Source organism: Oreochromis aureus, unplaced genomic scaffold (genome assembly GCF_013358895.1).
Source record: "Oreochromis aureus strain Israel breed Guangdong unplaced genomic scaffold, ZZ_aureus HiC_scaffold_269, whole genome shotgun sequence".
NCBI classification, from domain to species: Eukaryota; Metazoa; Chordata; class Actinopteri; order Cichliformes; family Cichlidae; genus Oreochromis; species Oreochromis aureus.
Genome location: NW_024108830.1, coordinates 64,403 through 84,412, shown reverse-complemented (window position 1 = coordinate 84,412; position 20,010 = coordinate 64,403). Strand labels below are relative to the sequence as shown.

General features: G+C 41.7%; 1 long non-coding RNA gene across 1 annotated transcript; it reads left to right on the top strand.

Moving 5' to 3' along the window:
- The first annotated feature begins 7,211 nt into the window (after positions 1-7,211).
- Positions 7,212-9,597, top strand: LOC120436872. Its single transcript, XR_005610632.1, has 3 exons — positions 7,212-7,292; positions 9,041-9,175; positions 9,502-9,597. It is a non-coding gene; the product is annotated as an uncharacterized LOC120436872 (long non-coding RNA).
- Positions 9,598-20,010: the final 10,413 nt, after the last annotated feature.

Here is a 20,010-nt window from a genome sequence, read left to right as displayed (position 1 = left end):
CTGTCAAACAAAACCCAAACAGTCCTGACCGCGACAATATGAAACAGGGAAATACCGCTGTGTAATCCATTTATTTCAACAAAGTAACTGTATTCTAAATACCACCTTTTAAAACGGTAACTGTAACGGAATAAAGTTACTCATATTTTGTATTTTAAATACGTAACGGCGGTACATGTATTCCGTTACTCCCCAACACTGCACAAACGTAGCACAAACGTTTGATACCACTTTGTTGGATTTGAAGAAGGTGGGGGCCAACTTCACTCACATGAAGATTCTGGATACAATCCTACATAATATTCATTAGCACGAAACCAGTATGAAATTTGTGTGGAAAGCATCCTTTCTCCATGTCTTTAAAGCTCAATGCAGCAAACCGTTTTGAATGAATCAATTCAGCTCTGCTCAAAATGCATGTCATACATCACAATGACCCTACTTCTTCTCATCGTGACAGTTGGTGTTACTCCTTGCTTAGCGAAGTACATTGTTTTTAATGTACTCTTAATTTGATCTGTTATTGTATATTTTCACATGTTTGTATGGGATATTGTATTTGTTTTAAATGTTATATACTTATGTGGTATGTGTATTTTGACTTTTGTTGCCATGATGCCAGGTCTCTCTTGAAATGAGATTTTAATCTCAATGAGATTTTTACCTGGAAAAATAAAGGACTAATAATAATAAGTAAGTGTGTGGTTGCACTCACACAAATGCACTCACACATTTTAGTGTGTTGAAAAAGAACTTGCAAATACATTGCACACACAAACATAGCCACTTACCATTCTGAAATCTGGCGTCATTATTCCCAATGGATTCATTAATTTGATGTTTGATGTAATTTGTTGTTAACTCTCCTGCAAGTTAACTGGTGATTCTTACCTGGAAAATTGTGCTCATATGAGAAATAATTAGAACAGGAACTGGGATGATCTTTTATATACAGATTCTCTAAAGTGGATCTGTAAAAACAAACAAACAACAAAGCAAACAGACACGTGCCAATTATCTTTGATTTGGTCAAAAGGAGAAGGCTTGACACCTAAAAGACAAGAGCAACAGAAAAACAAAAGTGCTGCCTATTATGGCATCTAACACTGTAAAAAAAAGAAAGAAAGAAAAAAGAAAAGAAAAAACGGCATTTTTTTACTGTCAGGAGAAAACAGCTAGCTGTGGCAGTATTGCTTGTTTGCATTATTTGATCAGCAAACAGTTTTACTTAGGTAACCGAAAGCAGGCTCTTACATTTGGTATGGAGGGCCACAAGTGCTGACATGAATTAACTAAATGCACCATTAATTAATTTAAACTATATGTAAATAGTTAAAAATCAATTTATTTCATTTGAAAACATTTGATAACTTGTGTATTTATATATTTCCAATTCTAATTAATGAATAATTGTACTTTTAGTTATTTCATGATGTAGTTATTTAATTGGTGTTGGCACTTGTGGCCCTCCACAATTAGGAAGCAGACAAGGATTATAGATTTTCCCAAAGTAAACTAAACTGCTTAGCTTTGCCCCCTGGCAAAATTTGCTGAATTATATAATGTTAAGTTACTATTAAACAAATGTATTTTAGACTTTAGTTTACTTCAGCCATATTCCATACATATCAGGTATCATACAAAAATAAAATAGCTTAAAATACATTCATGACAATAAAAGAATATGACTTTAAGGACTTAACAACATTACTTCAGTTTTATTACACCAACATCTCTTATACATTAGCACTAATGGAACACTGAATGACCTGGTGGTTTTTGTCCATAAAACTACTCATCTAAGATTACCACAAAGTAAAAGATCTCTCAGCAAAATTATGCAACATTTTAGGCACACTATTGCCCCTATCAACTCAGTGAGCTGGGATTTCTTATTCTAAACATGAACTACTGTTACAGCAACAGTCATGGACTACTGGTGCCCCACACAACAACTCAATGTCCACTATGTGAAGGAGCCAAACATATGCCTGCTCCTCTCGTTAACGGAGATAAACTGCTGGCATATGTGTTTTACATCTATACTGTCCAGTCTCGCCTGGTGGACATGGCAACATGTTATTCATGGTTACATACAATTTTAGACTGATGTGGACCAAAGCCTAAAACGATGTGCTGGGAGTTTGCTGTTCTCGCCAGCTCAGATATTTGAAGTTTACACAGCTACATTCTCGCCTGAAAATATGTTAAAAGTTTACTTTGTGACCCAGAAAGAATAATAAGAGTAATACTAAAACCAAGTAGCTGCAGTAGTAGTAGCCATTGTTGGAAACTGGAATTGGCTGGGCCAATCTGAGATATGGTTTTTCAATTTTGTTGTCTGGGTGGAAAAACGGGAGAAATTCGGGAGAATGGTGGCTCCGGGAAATTTTCGGGAGGGGCACTGAAATTTGGGATTCTCCCAGAAAAATCGGCATGTATGGCCTAGCATAGCCTGTAACGTTATCATGACGGAGACATTTTATGGGTGAACTTGATTTTAAGTGACTTACAGGTTTCTTTGAAAAATACTTTCTTATAGCCAGGTTCTTCCTTTTTGCTGCCATCCTCCTCTCCTCCTTGCAGGTCCTCGCAGTGCAGGCTTGCTGCTGCTAAAATTAAACAGAGCTCCCTGAAAGGCACATCCAATCACATTGGCCATATTTGCCAAATGAGGTAGGACTCCAGTAGAGGACGTAATTTAACTCTTTCTGCACTGCTAGGCGAATGAGACGTTGACAGATCGGGGTTTTTTTTCTTTCTATTGGTTTTGTTTTTCTTTACTCGAAGAGATCAAATTATTGGTGGGGACAATTCAATAATCGCTGGATATTGGTGGGGACATGTCCCTTCCGTCCATGCCAAATCTACGCCCTTGTGTTACTTGTCTCTCAGAAACAGTTCATAACTTCCTTTGACTCATTCATGTCGCCTAAAAGGTAAACCTGTTTCTCCATCACCTGTTCAGCTCAGATGATTCAGTAAGGACATCTCCTAGTTTCATCTTCATGTTTCCTCTCACCAGATATCCAAACCGACATCATGACCAGCAGCTTTAAGGCTGTGGCTTCAGCAAACATCAGCTGATACTATATATTAATATTAAATAAATTCTAACAACAGCCGATCAAACTTAAACGTGCTGCTGTTGTTTCCTGCTATTATATGCTTTAGCAAAAAGTAAAGTTTTAAGCCTAATCCTAAAAGTAGAGATAGTGTCTATCTCCCGAATCCAAACTGGTTCCATAGAAGAGGACCTGAAAACTGAAGTATACAAATAGAGGTTGTGCACACTGAAGCGAAATACAGCAGAAAACAAAAGTGATGTTTGCATTCTGTGGTTAATGGTGAATAAATGGTAAATGGACTGATTCTCAAAGCGCTGCATACAACATGCCTCATTCACCCATTCACACCCACTCATGCAAGCACTTCTAAACGCAAGTGCAAACTATAACTACATTCACACACATTCACACTCCGATGAATGCATCGGAGGGCAATTTGGGGTTAGTATCTTGCCCAAGGACACTTGACATGCAGACTGGGGAAGCCTAGGATCGAACCACCAACCTTCCGATCAGTAACTGATCTGCTCTACCACCTGAGCCACAGCCACCTTCATGAAAGCATGGCACTGCCATGTTGTTTTCATTCAAAATTGAAAATTAAAATTTAAACACATTTTCAATCAAAGCTTCATCATCGTCATATGACTGCTCAACCTAAATGTAGGGAATAGACCATGCAAAATTTAAGGAAGACTAAAGGAATAATGTGAATCATGAGGATTAATAAATAAATAAACACTTCAATAACACAATTTGTAAAAATGAATTAGGTAGCATCTACCTCCGAACGTTATGGACTAGAAAGAGAGAGCATATTTCTCCTGTTTTGGCTTCCCTTCATTGGCTTCCTGTTAAATCCAGAATTGAATTCAAAATCCTGCTCCTCACATACAAGGTCTTAAATAATCAGGCCCCATCTTATCTTAATGACCTTGTAGTACCATATCACCCTATTAGAGCACTTCGCCTCGCACTGCAGGCCTACTTGTTGTTCCTAGACTATTTAAAAGTAGAATGGGAGGCAGAGCCTTCAGTTTTCAGGCCCCTCTTCTGTGGAACCAGCTTCCAGTTTGGATTCGGGAGACAGACACTATCTCTACTTTCAAGATTAGGCTTAAAACTTTCCTTTTGCTAAAGCATATAGTTAGGGCTGGACCAGGTGACCCTGAATCCTCCCTTAGTTATGCTGAAATAGACGTAGGCTGCCGGGGATTCCCATGATGCATTGAGTTTTTCCTTTCCAGTCACCTTTCTCACTCACTATGTGTTAATAGACCTCTCTGCATTGAATCATACCTGTTATTAATCTGTCTTTCTTCCACAGCATGTCTTTTATCCTGTCTTCCTTCTCTCACCCCAACCGGTCACAGCAGATGGCCCCGCCCCTCCCTGAGCCTGGTTCTGCTGGAGGTTTCTTCCTGTTAAAAGGGAGTTTTTCCTTCCTGCTGTCGCCAAAGTGCTTGCTCATAGGGGGTCATATGATTGTTGGGTTTTTCTCTGTATCTATGAAGCGCCTTGAGGCGACTTTTGTTGTGATTTGGCGCTATATAAATAAAATTGAATTAAACTGAATTGAATATGACAAAGTTAAAATGAGGGATTTTTGCTTTTCTCATTTTAGTACTTGTTGTTCAGCTGCCGCACTTACTTTGCACACCATCACCTCTTAAAGATGTGAAATAAGAGCCTTCTATAGACAAGCAGCAACCCCCCGCCCCCCCATCTCTTCCTGTTACTGAATGCCCCCGATGTGTTTTCTCCTTTAATAAAATTAATTCCAAAAGAAAAACTCAGGAGAGTTTTCTCCCAGCATGACATCCCGGTGCTTTTCAGACCCAGCAACACACTCAGACAAAAACTGGTTCACCCGAAAGACAAAACTCCAAAACACAAACTTAACAATGTGGTGTACGCTGTACAGTGTAGCGAGGAATGCCCAGACCTCTACATTGGAGAGACCAAACAGCCACTTCACAAGCGCATGGCACAACATAGAAGAGCCACTTCCACGGGACAAGACTCAGCAGTCCATCTGCATCTTAAGGATAAAGGTCACTCTTTCGAGGATGCCAATGTTCACATTTTGGACAGAGAGGACAGATGGTTTGAAAGAGGAGTGAAAGAAGCCATCTATGTCCACTGTGAGCGACCATCTTTGAACAGAGGCGGTGGTTTACGACACCAACTGTCTGCCATCTATAATCCAGTTTTGAGTTCCCTCCCCAGACGCCTTAACGCCCACTCACATCCTGGGCCATATGACCTCAGGAAATCGCATGATAAGGTGGGGCAAGGTTTCACCCGAAACCCTGGCTGACTGGGACCCACACCCATTTTCACACCTTGGCTCAGGTAATTAGAGGATCATCAGGGGGTCCTTTTGTCCCTCTTTGGGGGGATACTCCCACTGGGTTTGAATCTGGGACTCTCCACCATTTGACCTTAGAACTGAAGAAGCTTCTCGGATGAGAGGTGAAACGTCTTCAAGCAACTTAAAGAAGTCCAGACGCTTTTCTTTGCAAGCTCCTTTGACTACGATGACCTGCATGACTGAGAACCTTCACAGACTTAATTACAAAAGATTTAGATTTTAAAATTACTGTTAAAATACTGTTTTTAAAAGTTGGTTATGTTATTAAAACTGTTGTTAATACATCTGCAAACTTTCTCACAACATGATGAATTTATAAAAGAGTGTAACTTAAAAATATGCAGAAGTAATTTCTACTTGGTGGAATGATCTGACAAGTCATGTCAAGTCAAGTTCATGACACCTCCAATCTCGATCTTGTTTGTATCAGGACAACTATGACAGCATGTACTCTCCTCCTTGAAACAAATTAAAGGTTTTAATAAAACAACAAAAACTGAATATAAAGTAGGAGAAGATGTTAATTTCACTGAAATTTATACAATTTACAGTGAGTATAGACTGTATTTTTTGTAGCTTTCTAATGTCCCATTTCAAGGAAAGGCACCATAAGGTTGTCTGTGAAGGTTCTCAGTCATCCAGGTCATGGTAGTCTAAAGAGCTCGGAAGAAAAGCGCCTGGACTTCTTTAAGTTGCATGAAGACGTTTTACCTCTTATCCGAGAAGTTTCTTCAGTTCTAAGGTCAAATGGTGGAGAGTCCCAGATTTAAGCTCTGTGGGAGTGTCCCCCCAAGAGGGACATGGACCCCCTGGTTGGCATCGTGTTACTAACATGTTCAAATACATCTGTTTGCTTCTCTTTCAGTTCTTACATACCTGTGGGACTTAATGATTATTAGGTTTGGCCCATTCAACATTGACATATATTTCCTTCATGGCTCGTAAGGATGCAAATTATATCTCAGAGCTCAACTCTGCTGCAGAGAACATTGCTGTTAGTTTATTTGGGGAGTTTGAAGAAGTCACATTTTAGCCATTACATTTGCGCAACAATAAACCAGCAATGAAATGTGAAAAGAAACAGAAGTGTAATGCAAAGTGTACTGAATAAATAAATTTACATCTTATTCTGTAAAACTGGTTTGAGTCAAACTGCTGCCCTTTCTTTTTGAAAACAATACCATGCAGATACATGTTGGACAACATTTTTATGATAAATATTTAGCATTAGTGATTGATAATCTAGATAATCTACATTATGTTATATGCATTTTTGTTTCAAAGTGCATAAGACCAACAGTGATACAAACAACAGGGTTTTCATAGGAATTTGCACCTCTGTGAAAAACTAAATACAACCTTACAGCTTTCACAAGAACTAACCACAGCAACTAACACTTAACCAAAGAGAAGTCTGAATTTTTGTTTTTTCACATTTCAGTGGTTATATGGTGTTATGTGAAAGTATTAATATCTGTAATGTGTGACTTCCTCAAAGGAAACTGACACCAGCGGTGTTCAAACAGTTCATATGTCCTGTGTTGCGGAGCTGAACTCTAAGTAATAATCTGCATCTTATTGAACCATGGAGGAAATTTATGTCAGTGTTGAAGATCCCAAACATAACAATTCAAAATCTTCACCAGGTCACACAGGTAAGAAAGAAGTGACAGAAAAGAAGATGTATTTTAACATCCATTATTACTGGTGTACAGCTCGAACGTTTCTGTGTTTATTTCTATTTTAAGGAACAAGAGGCCGTGATAGGAGTTTCCATTTAGGAGTTATTATCTGTCCTGGAATGCTGAGTGTTTTCCTGCTGACTGGACTCATCACCCTCGGTGTTTACTGTGAGTTTGGTTCTTCATAGATGATCACCAAACACTCATCAGTAGGGTGGGTTTTGATAATCGATTTATCGATTAAAATCGATTCTGGCTTGGATAACGTGATATCGATTTATTAAAATCCTGATTAAAATCGATTTTCTATTATAAATTTATTTTGCCCAAAATGCCAGAATCTCAGGTGAAACCTCACAAAATTTCGACAACCACCAAACAGTAAATGAGAGCAGGTACACGGATTCTGCACAAAGACGTAAACACACAGCGCAGACCCGCGGATCAGAATCACTGAGATGTCGCTTTTCTCACCCGACGGCACGGACACAGTCGGGGCTGAAAGCGGCAGCTCACTGACTCTGATGTTTAGGCGGTCCGCGCTTTGTGTTTACGCCCTTTTGGCGCTGATTCTGAGCTGCAGGTTTGATCTTCCAAAAGAAAACCTAATTTCTGCCGTTCAATAGCCTACTGAACAAATTTAAACTTTTAAAATTATGCAAAATGCAAAAGGCTTTTGCCGTGTCTCTAATAAAACCGCTGTAACTTCAGAGGCAATTTTCATATGTTGATTAATGGTTTTCTTTTGTTTTGATGTACTGCAGAATATTTTTATAAAATCCCAGGCCAGGAAAATCACCTTCATGTTTTTCTGTGTTTTATCTTCAGCTACTTTGAAACAAAGGCATCTGCTGTGGTGCTCACACCTTTGATAAAGTCTTATGAGTGCCAGCTTTCTTTTTATAGATACAAAAATATGTAAATGTACTGATCTGAATTATAATATTTTTGACTGTGAGACAAAATTTGCCAGATTCAAATCAAATTGAATCGAATTGAAGTGAATCGAATAGTGGATCGAGTCGCTTTCGGGACCTTGTGAATCTGAATCGAATCGATTCTAGAAATCAGTGACGATACCCAGCCCTACTCATCAGCCCACATATAAAAAGAGAAAAAATGTAGAATGGCATCAGCCCATTCTAAAACTAATTGGACAAATTAAACAAGCTTTGAACTTAAGTCTCACTAATCCAAAACATTTAAAAACCACAAAAACAATAGTCCCTCATTCACAGTAAAGTAATTTTACAGGATATAACACGGCATACAGATGAGGACAAAATTATTAGCTTACAACTCAAATAATATGTCCAGACAATCACACAGGTGGGAGTATTATGCATCAACGCATCTCTAACTGGGAATCCTGTCAGGTGGAAGGAATCATGAGGAAAATAGGATACGTAAAGATTTTTAAATAAAAACTCAAGCAGTCAGAAACACAACCGGTTCTGTGTCGTGACTTTGTCTTTGAACATGACAACAATCCAAAACATGTATCGCTCTGAGTGAAGAACAACTGCCAGACAACCAAAGTGCACGTTACTAACTGGTCTGCGCAAATCCTGACTTGAATCACACTGTAAATATGTGGTGAACTGAAGACCAAGGTCCATGCCAGAAGTAGCTGCCTAATAAGAATAAGCTGGGATTAGTCAGGAGACGTGTAAGAGACTTGTTGAAGACTGCAACAACTGGCTATTAGTGCCAGGGGGGCTAATCATTTTGACCATGGTAATTTTTTTTTTTTTTTTTTTTGTCTGTTCAATAGCACTTGGAAAAGACAAACTTTAAACCATTTATTTTATGAACATCTTTCATTGTCTTCTGGTAACATTTTGAAATATTTAAATTTAGATTTATTAGAAAACAGTTCAATTATGATTGAAGTCATTCATTTTGATTTATTCCAGATCATGTTTCAGCTACAAATCTCTCTGCTGAGTCTAACAAGCTTTCCGCTGTAACTGAAGAGAGAGACCTGCTGCAAGCCAACCTCACTGAAAGGACCAAAGAGCTGGAGAGACTGCAGAGTTTGTTCAAGCAGAGTGAGTCCTTGTCTGTTGTGTCTTTGTAAAAGGTTTTTCTCCGAAATTTAGTGATTCCCCTTTCCAGCAATAGAGGGAAATATTTTCTCATTATATCTGAATTGACAGAAATTTAAGAAAGCAAACTTTAATCTTTATGGATATGTTTAACATGAATCATTGTCATCATTGTTGCCTCTCCACTGCATAGCAGTGTCAGTGCCACAAGATGTTTTATATATAGATAGTATAAAATATAGACTTCAGTTAATTAACAGAGACCAAATAAAGCATTGCTGAATGTTCCTTCTTGATCTTTAATATTCCTTATTTGATGTTTCTTCCAGAGACAACATGTCCTGCAGGATGGCGCAAGTTCAGCTGTAGCTGTTATCTCCTGTCTAAAAGCTCTGGTTCCTGGCATTCAGCTAGAAAACACTGCACAGACCAAGGAGCAGATTTAGTGGTCATAGCCCTAATGAACAGGTACAAAGTGCATGCATGTGTTATGTTGTGTTTGTTAATGCAACCCCACGTTGTTATGAACGTGACTTTCCCCAGTTCGATTTTTTTTTTTAATAAGACTGACAGCATTCGACTAGTTTAACAAGGAAATATCGAAATAAAACACCAAACATGAGACAGACTGAGACATGGACATGATACTAAAAACGCTGAAGAACAGACATGAAAAGATAATTTGACTGGACGTGACACAAGGAACAAAGGGGAGGCACAGGGACAGAAACCTAGAGACCAGAAACTAAATAACAAGGAAATCAACAACTATTAATAATTTAAAAACACAAAACACTTGGTTACAGACCCAGTATCATGACAATTCCCCATTACACTGAAAGAGCATTGGGTATGAGGGTGATAAGAATCCGTAACCAAAGGAACAGGAAATAAGAAGAGATGATTCATAACACGAATGTTTGTGTGCTTTTTTAACAGAACTTCATCGTTTCAATCACCCAGCATTTAGCTTGGATTGGTTTAAGTGACATAGAACAAGAGGGCACGTGGAAATGGGTAGACGGAACGCCTCTGACTCTGAAGTAAGTCTTCGAGTTCACCCAACATATTCAATATATAAAAAAATATTTTTATAAATCATATTTATTTACTAAGTAAATATTATGTTTATAAATAAAGAAGTAATGTGTTTTTTTATTTATATATTTCCTTGGTGAAGTGATTTAATCAAGAAAAGAACTTCATTGATAAACCGAGACACCAGGAACTAAAAATCTTAGAGATTGTTTTGGCCTTACCTGGATATGACTTGATATTAACTAAGGGTTTTATGGTGAATAATAGAGAAAAAAACAGACCCAGAAGACAACAACCAACGCTATCATCCATCCATCAATTTTTTTAACCCTATTGATATTGTATTCAGATGTTTAAAGATATTGGCACCCAATTAGCCTTTATTACAGGAGCAGTTATAACCACTTTAAACTGTTGAGTTGAATCTATAATCTTAAATGCTTTTGGATGCCTTTTTATAATCTTAAATGTTTATATGCAGATTACATTGCATTATTTTGAACCCTTAACAACCCACTTAACAATTTATTATTAGAGACAGAGGGTTGTTGTCAGTGTATCCATAACTCGCAATGGGTTAAACATGCTATCAGTAGTCATTTTTTCCCATGTTGTCCCATCTAATTAAAATATATAATTATTGTTTTTTAATTGACTCACCAGATACTGGGCACCTCGCCAGCCTGACAACAAGGGGTCTACAGAGAACTGTGTTATGATCGGATATGAAGGAATTCACTGGAATGATGGAAGATGTGAAGTTTCTTTCCAGTGGGTCTGTGAAAAACAACTGTAACAGCTGAATTTGTTTGACAATTAGATTTGTACATATGTTTCAAATCAGGCTATGAATGTCATTTTATTAGCATTTTATATATCCTTTTCTGAATAAGTAGTAAGCTTTAGTGAAAAAACAACCCTTAAAATATAACTATGCCTATATATAACAACAATAATAATAATAATGAGTAACTGATCCATTTTATTTGGATAGCACTTTTAAAAACATAGAGTTCAATTCAATTCAATTTTATTCATATTGCGCCAAATCACAACAGCAGTCGCCTCAAGGCACTTTATATTGTACAATAGATCCTACAATAATAGATACAGAGAAAAACCCAACAATCATATGATCTGCTATGAGCAAGCACATTGGCGAAAGTGGGAAGGAAAAACTCCCTTTTAACAGGAAGAAACCTCTGGTAGAACCAGGCTTAGGGAGGGGCGGGCATCTGCTGCGACCGCTTGGGGTGAGAGAAGGAAGACAGGATAAAGACATGCTGTAAATGCCTCACAGCACAACAGTGGCTAGTACTGATGAACTCTGCTCTGCTTAAACATTTCCATTTCATATTGCTTAATGTGTTCTCTTGTTAATGTGACTGCTGAAAGCATTTAAACTTTGTTATTATTCTAGTTGGAAAAATGAATTTTTTTACTCTTCCTGTATGTAGTGTTTGTGTGTGTATAGTGTTTTACTGTATTTATGTGTTTTTCTTTCTTTTTTTAAATCTATTATACAGATTACAGAAAAATATCTTTTACACAAAAAGCATTTATTGTGCATTCTACTAAAAATCTGATGCAGAAAATGTTAATGTCCAGCCATTAAAAAAATACAGATTCATGATATATTTTTTTTGAAATACAGTTTCCCCAGCATCTGTTTGATGGACATAAAATTGTGATTCATCTTCAGGAATTAAAAGGAGGTTTACTTCTATTTCTTTTCACCTTTTCACATGACATCATTACGAAGTTGTAAAATGAAACCCCCCGCCTGTGATATCTACAAGAACAGGAATGTGAAAACCAGGCGTGATGTCTTCTGCAGCCACCAGGGGGCGGAAAGCTGTCACTTCCTTCACACATATAAAAGCACGTTTTTGCTTTAGCGATTTATGTAAATTGTTGTGCAACGTTGTGCACACTAAAAAGGCAGGATACAGCAGAAAACAAAAAGTGATGTTTGCATTTTATTTTTTATTGCTGAATAATGTTTTTGAACATGAAAGGCTGGCACTGCAATGAAAATAAAAAATTTAAATGCGAATTGATTTTTGGTCCTGTCAGAGAAGAGTGACCATGATAGCAACGACAATGTACATGTTTAACAGCCAATAACTATTGTATTTATTTTCGATTTCGTTTCTTGGGATTTGTTAATATCGACACTTCACCGAGTTCTTTTGATTCCTCAGAGGCATCCGATGGAAGACAAAACACTGCTCAGTAGACCATTTAACACTTTATTTCTGTTTTACAATACTTCTAGAAGGGAGATACGTCCTGCAAGACACGCTGCCGCAGATCTCAAAATAGTGACGGGCACCTGACAGTTTTATTACCGGGCACCCTATTCTAGTCTAAACAACAGTATTTTCAGTAAGTTTCCACTACAAGATGGTTCCCTCTTATCTACTGCTCTACAGGAAAACATGGGCGAAAGCTACAACTGAAGGACACCTACTCTAGTGCCTTTATTATTCAGGGCTGTGTCCACTTAAAACTACTTCGATATGATTATATGACAGTTTTGATTAATACGAAATTAATATAAGGCACAATAATAAAGTACTTCAGATAAGATCAAAGCTTGTGTGTCACGAGTGGAGGATGAAAGGAGAACCCCAGATGCAGGCAGCTTCTGATGTGAGCGAGCTTTATTGATAGGTGAAACAAACTGGAACGTAACGGCATGAAACAAAACCTAAGAACAACCTGAACTGGGAAAACTAACAGAAACAGATGCAGAATGATGGATGGAGATTACGCAGAGAAACCAGCTACTAAGAGAGGCAGGCACATGGCTTAAATACACAGAGGGATAACGAGGGAATGAGCCACAGAAGAAGGGCACAGCTGGAAGTAATCAGACATGACGGGACAGGGGAAACGTAAACTGAACACACTGACATCAGACATGGGGTCGGTTCTTCATACCTCGCTAAGTAAGTTAGCTGGATTTGATTGTTGACGATTTCGCGTGATCTTGGATCGTTCGGTTCTCCGAAGCTCATCCGGGACTTGCTGTCATAGCAACAGATCTGTAAGCGTAAACCTGCTTGGGAGCAGGCTTACTTTATGTAAACAGGATTAGATCACGGCCACTCAGGTATGTCCGCTTCATTTATACGAAAGCAACAGTGATTGTTAAAAGTCCGCTTGGTCACTTTAACTGTTTAGACTACGTTACCCATGATGCACCTCGGTATCTATACTTCCGGTTGGGAACGTGTTCAGCGCAGTTCTGCACAGATGAGAGGTGTGTCGGAGGTGTCGGAGGATTAACGTTTTTCCTTGCATTCCTGTGTCTGTTAACCCTGTGTGCGTGCTTATCATATGACCACACACTCATATACACACTCACACTCCCTTTACCTGCATGTGAATGCTGTAATGCCATCGCTTCCCCACCAAAGCTGTACATCCTGTTGATGTCATCTGCCACCTCCTTATTAAAGTTATTTGAACTACGTCACTGTGGAGTACCATTCCTTCTGACCGAGGACGACTCAGTTGAAGCGTGATCGGCAATCAGTGCAAACATATATTACAAGTGGTCCTTCGAGCCGGAACGCCTTGGCTGAGTTAATGAGATGGCAAACCCTCAGGATAGAGGTGCATCAAGTAGCCCCGTCCAAAGCGGGAGAAGAAACTTCCGGGACATCTGGTGGACTATGAGCACAACCTAACTGAGCCACCCGAGCCATCTAGAGCTCCAAGTAGTTCAAGCAGCTCCGATAATGAAGAGGAAGAGATGGGCAGAAGATGGAATCAGTCTGGAACAGTGTCCTCCAACATATGACTCAACTGCAAGTGTCTATGGAGGAAACTCGTGGAACATTACTGAAGCGGGTGGAGCATTTGGAGCAGGCTTCTAAACCTGGCAGTCCTCTTCCCCCAGAAACAGGAGCATTAGAACAACGCCAACCTATTTCCTCCATAACAGAAGTTGCACCACTACAACCTAGCAGTGAGGTGCTACATGAGACCACAGAGCCACTAACTGTGCCAGTAATACCCTCAGAGCAGGACACCACAACACCTGTGAACATGCTGACGCCAGTGAAGACATCCGCTCCATCACCTCCTCGTAAAGTGGGCCATCACACTCAGCCAGTGCTGCACCCTGCCACTTATGTAGCTGCATCGACGCCACTCAGGAGACCTGAACGATGCACTGCTGAACCCTTCTCATATCAGCGATCGGAACATCAGCTCCTTATAAGCAGGCCAGATCAAGTGCAGCTATTACATCCTGCATCCCCAGCTGATCAGCCACTACAACCTGCTCATCTTTCAGTACACCAGCTATCACAGCCTGTGGACCCAGTGAGTCTGCAGCAGACGTCACATCCTGCTGCTCCCGTCTTCCAAGCCAGACATCCAGCTAATCCTGTGTACTTGCAGCAACCACCACATCCCGCTGATCCTACCTACCAACCTTCACGTCCACCAGAACTTGCGACCCAGCCATCACAGTGGGCAGAAGCTCATTGCCCTGTGCCCAACATACTGCATCCTGAAGCTCTGCCTGATCCGGCTGGCAAACACTATGTTCCCTATCCCTCAGGAAGTCACTATTCATCATCTTCCTCTGCTGAACACCATAATCCACAGGTGGCCACAACTTCCCCAGCAGGAACACCTCTACCAAACCTGATGGAGATGATGGTGGCGTCTTCATATGGCATTCCAAAGCCTAAGCTGGTGATCTTCAGGTCGGGCAGAGAGAGTGACTTCGCCTTATTAAAGAAAGGGCTGGACAGCACCTTAGGGCCACATTCTCATCTGGGAGAAGATTACAAGTTTCAGGTCCTATTAGATCATCTAGAGCATCCCAGCGCCCTACAGGTAGCCAAGCGCTACATTCACGACCGCACTCCCTATACTAGTGCAATGAGGGCGCTAGAGCAGAGGTATGGACAGCCAAGGCAGTTAGTCCAACGTGAGCTTAGCACTATATTAAACTGCCCCCCTATTAGAACCGGGGACTCTCAAGCTATTGAAGACCTGTCTCTGTCTGTGTCCAGCCTGGTCGGGCTTCTCAGTACCATGGATGAAGTAGCAGCCAGTGAGCTCCATTGTGGTTCACATGTGGACAGACTGCTTACCAAGCTCCCCTGAACTACAGAGACAGCTTCATCGAGTACTGTATCACCCGGGGATCATCCGCACTGGCAGCAGCCGAACCTACAATATGTACGACTTCTCAGAATGGCTCGAACGGAAATCCCAAGTCCTTCAGCTATCCAGACAAGCCTCTCAAATGCCCCCTGACAAGCCACGTCCAGAGAAAACCCTACTCAAAGCCTCAGCAGGGCTCAAGCCACACAACAAATCTCGTCCCATCTACTACGGCCCAAATCCAGCCCAAGCCAAGCTAAAACAAGAGGGAGAATCTACAGCTCCGGATCCGACAGTCCAACCTAAGAAGAGACAGAAGTTCAAACCTTATTGTCCATACTGCGAAGGGACAGAGCATTATCTGAATGGCTGTGATGGATTCAAAAGGCTGAGACCTCAAAACTATGGCTACCTGGATTACCGAGAAGGCCAAATGCTGGCGTTGTGGCGTAAACATTCTCCAGAGCAGTGTACTCTGAGGAAGCCGTGCAGCACCTGTGGTGACCAGCATTTGTCGGTGCTCCATGACCTGGTTGAGGCCAAGAAGCGGGACCCTAACATACTAACTGTGAGTACCAGTATGGTTTACCTAGACTATTCAAGTCACTCAGGTCGAGTTATGCTTAAGGTAGTACCAATTCAACTACATCATGGTGGCAAATCTCTGGACACATTTGCTGTGCTTGATGACGGCTCAGAGAAGACTGTTGTGCTTCCTGCGGCAGTCAAATCTCTAGGTTTGGAACAGGAGGAAGCAACACTCTCACTAAGAACTATCCGTCGAGATGTAATCCAGATGGAGGAGGCTTTGTCTCATTTCAGGTGTCACCAAGGGCTAAGCCCAAAGTGAGGTACAAAGTAACACATGCCTTCACAGCCGACCAGCTGAGTCTAGCTACTCAGTCATGTCCAGCTGACCAGCTGAAGAAGAAGTATCTTCACTTGCAGAAAGCCCAGATTGAAGGATTCAACCAGGTCCAACCTTTGGTGCTGATTGGCTCAGATAACGCTCATCTCATCACCCCTGTCCGTCCTGTCCTTCGGGGGTCGTCCAAAGGGCCGGTAGCCATCTGCACCAAGCTCGGATGGGCCATCCAGGGGCCGGCCAGTAGTATGCCTACATCTGAGGGGGACCTGCAGTGCCTGAACATGTGCCTTTCTCCTGCAGAGGCCCTGCATCAAGATGTGAAGCGTTTGTGGCAACTAGATGCTTCCCCCTACAGGACAGAGAAGGAGGTCACACGGTCAAAGGAGGACAGAGAGGCGGTAGCTATGTTGGAAACAAAGTTGCCAACAGAGTTCCCGGCATGCAGCGAGGCAGAGCTCAGGAAGACTGCATTCTGTGGGCACGCTTCTGTATCCCCGACCTTACCGGATCCAACACAGTATGCCACACTAGATGAGCTGATTGCTGCTACACATCGGATCCTGCACGGGGCGGCCGACACTCCTATTACAGCAGCGGAGCAACTAGAAACCAAGACCATGCTGCTTCGCTCGGCTCAGACTGACAGCTTCCCAGAGGAGGCCCGAGCCTCCAGATCGGTCACCCAGTCCGCTCAGACAGCCGTCTTAGCGTGCTGTCCCCTGAATATGACAGTCTGACCAGTCTCATCAGAGTCGGAGGCCGCCTCCGTCGAGCCGCCGACTTAGATCCAGACAGTGTTCATCCCATTGTGTTAGCAGCTGAACATCCCCTGACCAAGCTCATCATAAAAACTTATGATGACCAGCTCCTTCATCCAGGTGCAGAGAGGCTGTTTGCGGAAATACGGCGCACCTATTGGATTCTCAGAGGACGCCAAGCCATTAAGAAACACCAGCACCAGTGTGTGGACTGTAGGAGATGGCGCGCCTCACCTTCTACACCCAAAATGGCTGACTTACCTTCATCACGGCTGAGACTCTATAAGCCCCCGTTCTGGTCAACGGGCGTAGACTGTTTTGGGCCGTACACGATAAAGATAGGTCGTAGAAGAGAGAAACGCTGGGGAATTATCTACAAGTGTCTTACAACCAGATGCGTGCACCTCGATCTCCTCCCTAGTCTTGACACCGATTCCTTCCTTATGTCATTACGCCGATTTATCGCACGCCGAGGAAAGCCATACGAGATGTGGTCTGATCGAGGGACCAATTTCAGAGGTGGTCACAGAGAACTCCAAACGGCGTTTGAAAACATGGAGCCTGACTTCAAGCAGCAACTAGCCAAGCAAACTATCAACTTCTGCTTCAATCCCCCACACTCTCCTCATTTCGGAGGAGCCTGGGAAAGGGAAATCAGAGCAGTGAAGTCAGCTCTGCAAGTAGTCCTGAAGGACCAAGTTGTGGCCGAAGAAGTCCTACTCACAGCCCTCATAGAGATTGAGGGCATTTTGAACTCAAAACCACTCGGCTATGCATCAGCTGACATAGCTGACCCAGATCCCATCACACCAAATCTTCTCTTGATGGGGCGGCATGATTCAGCACTGCCCCAGGCAGTTTACGGCCCCTCAGGCACTCTTTCAACCAGACGATGGAGACACAGTCAGGTCATCAGCGACCACTTCTGGAAGCGGTTCATACAGAACTACCTCCCAGGACTGCAACTCCGACAGAAATGGAGGAAGTCCACTGACAACATGGCCGTGGGACAAGCTGTTATGATTGTGGACGCTAATCTGCCTAGAGGCCTTTGGCCTGTGGGTACCATTTCCCAAGTTTTTCCAGGGACTGATGGCATTGTTCGAGCTGCGAAGTCAAGGTTAAAGACAGTATCTATGTTCGCCGGTAACTAAGCTGGTGGAACTTCCCAAAGTTCCTGAAGACTCAGATGATACTGTCTCAAAATAGAAGGACTTTAGCATGTGTGTATTTCCATATAAATACAGGGGCGGCTGTTAAAAGTCCGCTTGGTCACTTTAACTGTTTAGACTACGTTACCCATGATGCACCTCGGTATCTGTACTTCCGGTTGGGAACGTGTTCAGCGCAGTTCTGCACAGATGAGAGGTGTGTCGGAGGTGTCGGAGGATTAACGTTTTTCCTTGCATTCCTGTGTCTGTTAACCCTGTGTGCGTGCTTATCATATGACCACACACTCATATACACACTCACACTCCCTTTACCTGCATGTGAATGCTGTAATGCCATCGCTTCCCCACCAAAGCTGTACATCCTGTTGATGTCATCTGCCACCTCCTTATTAAAGTTATTTGAACTACGTCACTGTGGAGTACCATTCCTTCTGACCGAGGACGACTCAGTTGAAGCGTGATCGGCAATCAGTGCAAACATATATTACAGTGATATTTCTCCACTGTTTTTCCATAAATAAATATTATCAATGTAACTAAAGATAATGCAGTATTTGATTCTTTTATTGATTTCATACAGATACATACAGGTCATTTCCTAAAAAAGGGAAATGTACTATTAATCATTCTATTTCATGTATTTGATTATTTCAGATGTAATTCATATTTTAGAGTAGTAATGGTAAATTACTTCGTAATCAAGATGAGAGACCACGGCTATAAAAGCGAAGGTGGATTTGGGAAGTCTGTCGCAGCCATGTCCTGTCTGTTTGTATGCGAGCAAACCATTGCGGAAGGTGCAAGATTGATAAGGAGAGTTTTCAGAATTCAGCGTATATTATGGGATAGATGGGATAGACAGGATCCTTCCATGTATATATATATATATATATATATATATATATATATATATATATATATATATATATATATATATATATATATAGATATATATCAAGGATCAACAAGGTCCGTGGGATCAACAAGGTCCGCGTCAGGTGTTGAGGAACCAGGGCACCCTGACGACAAGTGGGCTACTGGAACAAGAAGGCATCGGTGGGCAAGAGACGAAAACAGGGCGTTGTTGAATGCTACTACACAAGTAACCCTGGCGGAAGGGGTTACATGAATAGGATGAGGGACCTATGGATTCTTCGATACCCAACATCCACAATGACGGGCGAAACAACTAGTAGCTCAGTGTTCCAACATTCGAAAGAAGGGACTGCTCTCACAGCTAGAGATTGACGAGGTACAACATAAATGCTACGGCAAGGAGGAGTCAGGACGCCAGGTCAGGGGGAGATATCATCACCCCACCCGAGATTGGGTACATAGCCCCAAGTGCGATAGGAGAAGGATCGCTGAGTGTGAGAGGAACTGACCTGAAAGATAGGATCATGGCCAAGCTTGAAACCTGTATCCCCGTAGCTGGTTACCAAGATTACGTGAAGTACCCTCAGAAGGTCTGCTAGATGATGTTAATGCAGCACTACGGATGATACCTACAACCACGATTACCGACACTAACAAGCTGATCTACACTACGGCAGCAGTGATCAGTGAGATGCTTGGCTACAAGTTGAACAGCCACAGGGGCAGTACCCTCCATGGAGAAGGAGGCTAGAGGGCAAGATCAAAGTAGCACGGAGGAGGTTAGCCAACTAACGGAGTTGCAGAAAGGCGCGACAAAGAAGGTGCATAAGAAATACAGCAAGCTGTCCATACCTGAGGCCTTGAAACTGCCAAGCAAAGACTCACAGCCTTGGCCAGCCGCTTGAGAAGGTACACCAGAGAGATAGAAGGCAGGAGAATAAACCAGCTGTTCTCCACAGAACCAGCAAAGGTGTACTCTCAGTGGCAAGGGAA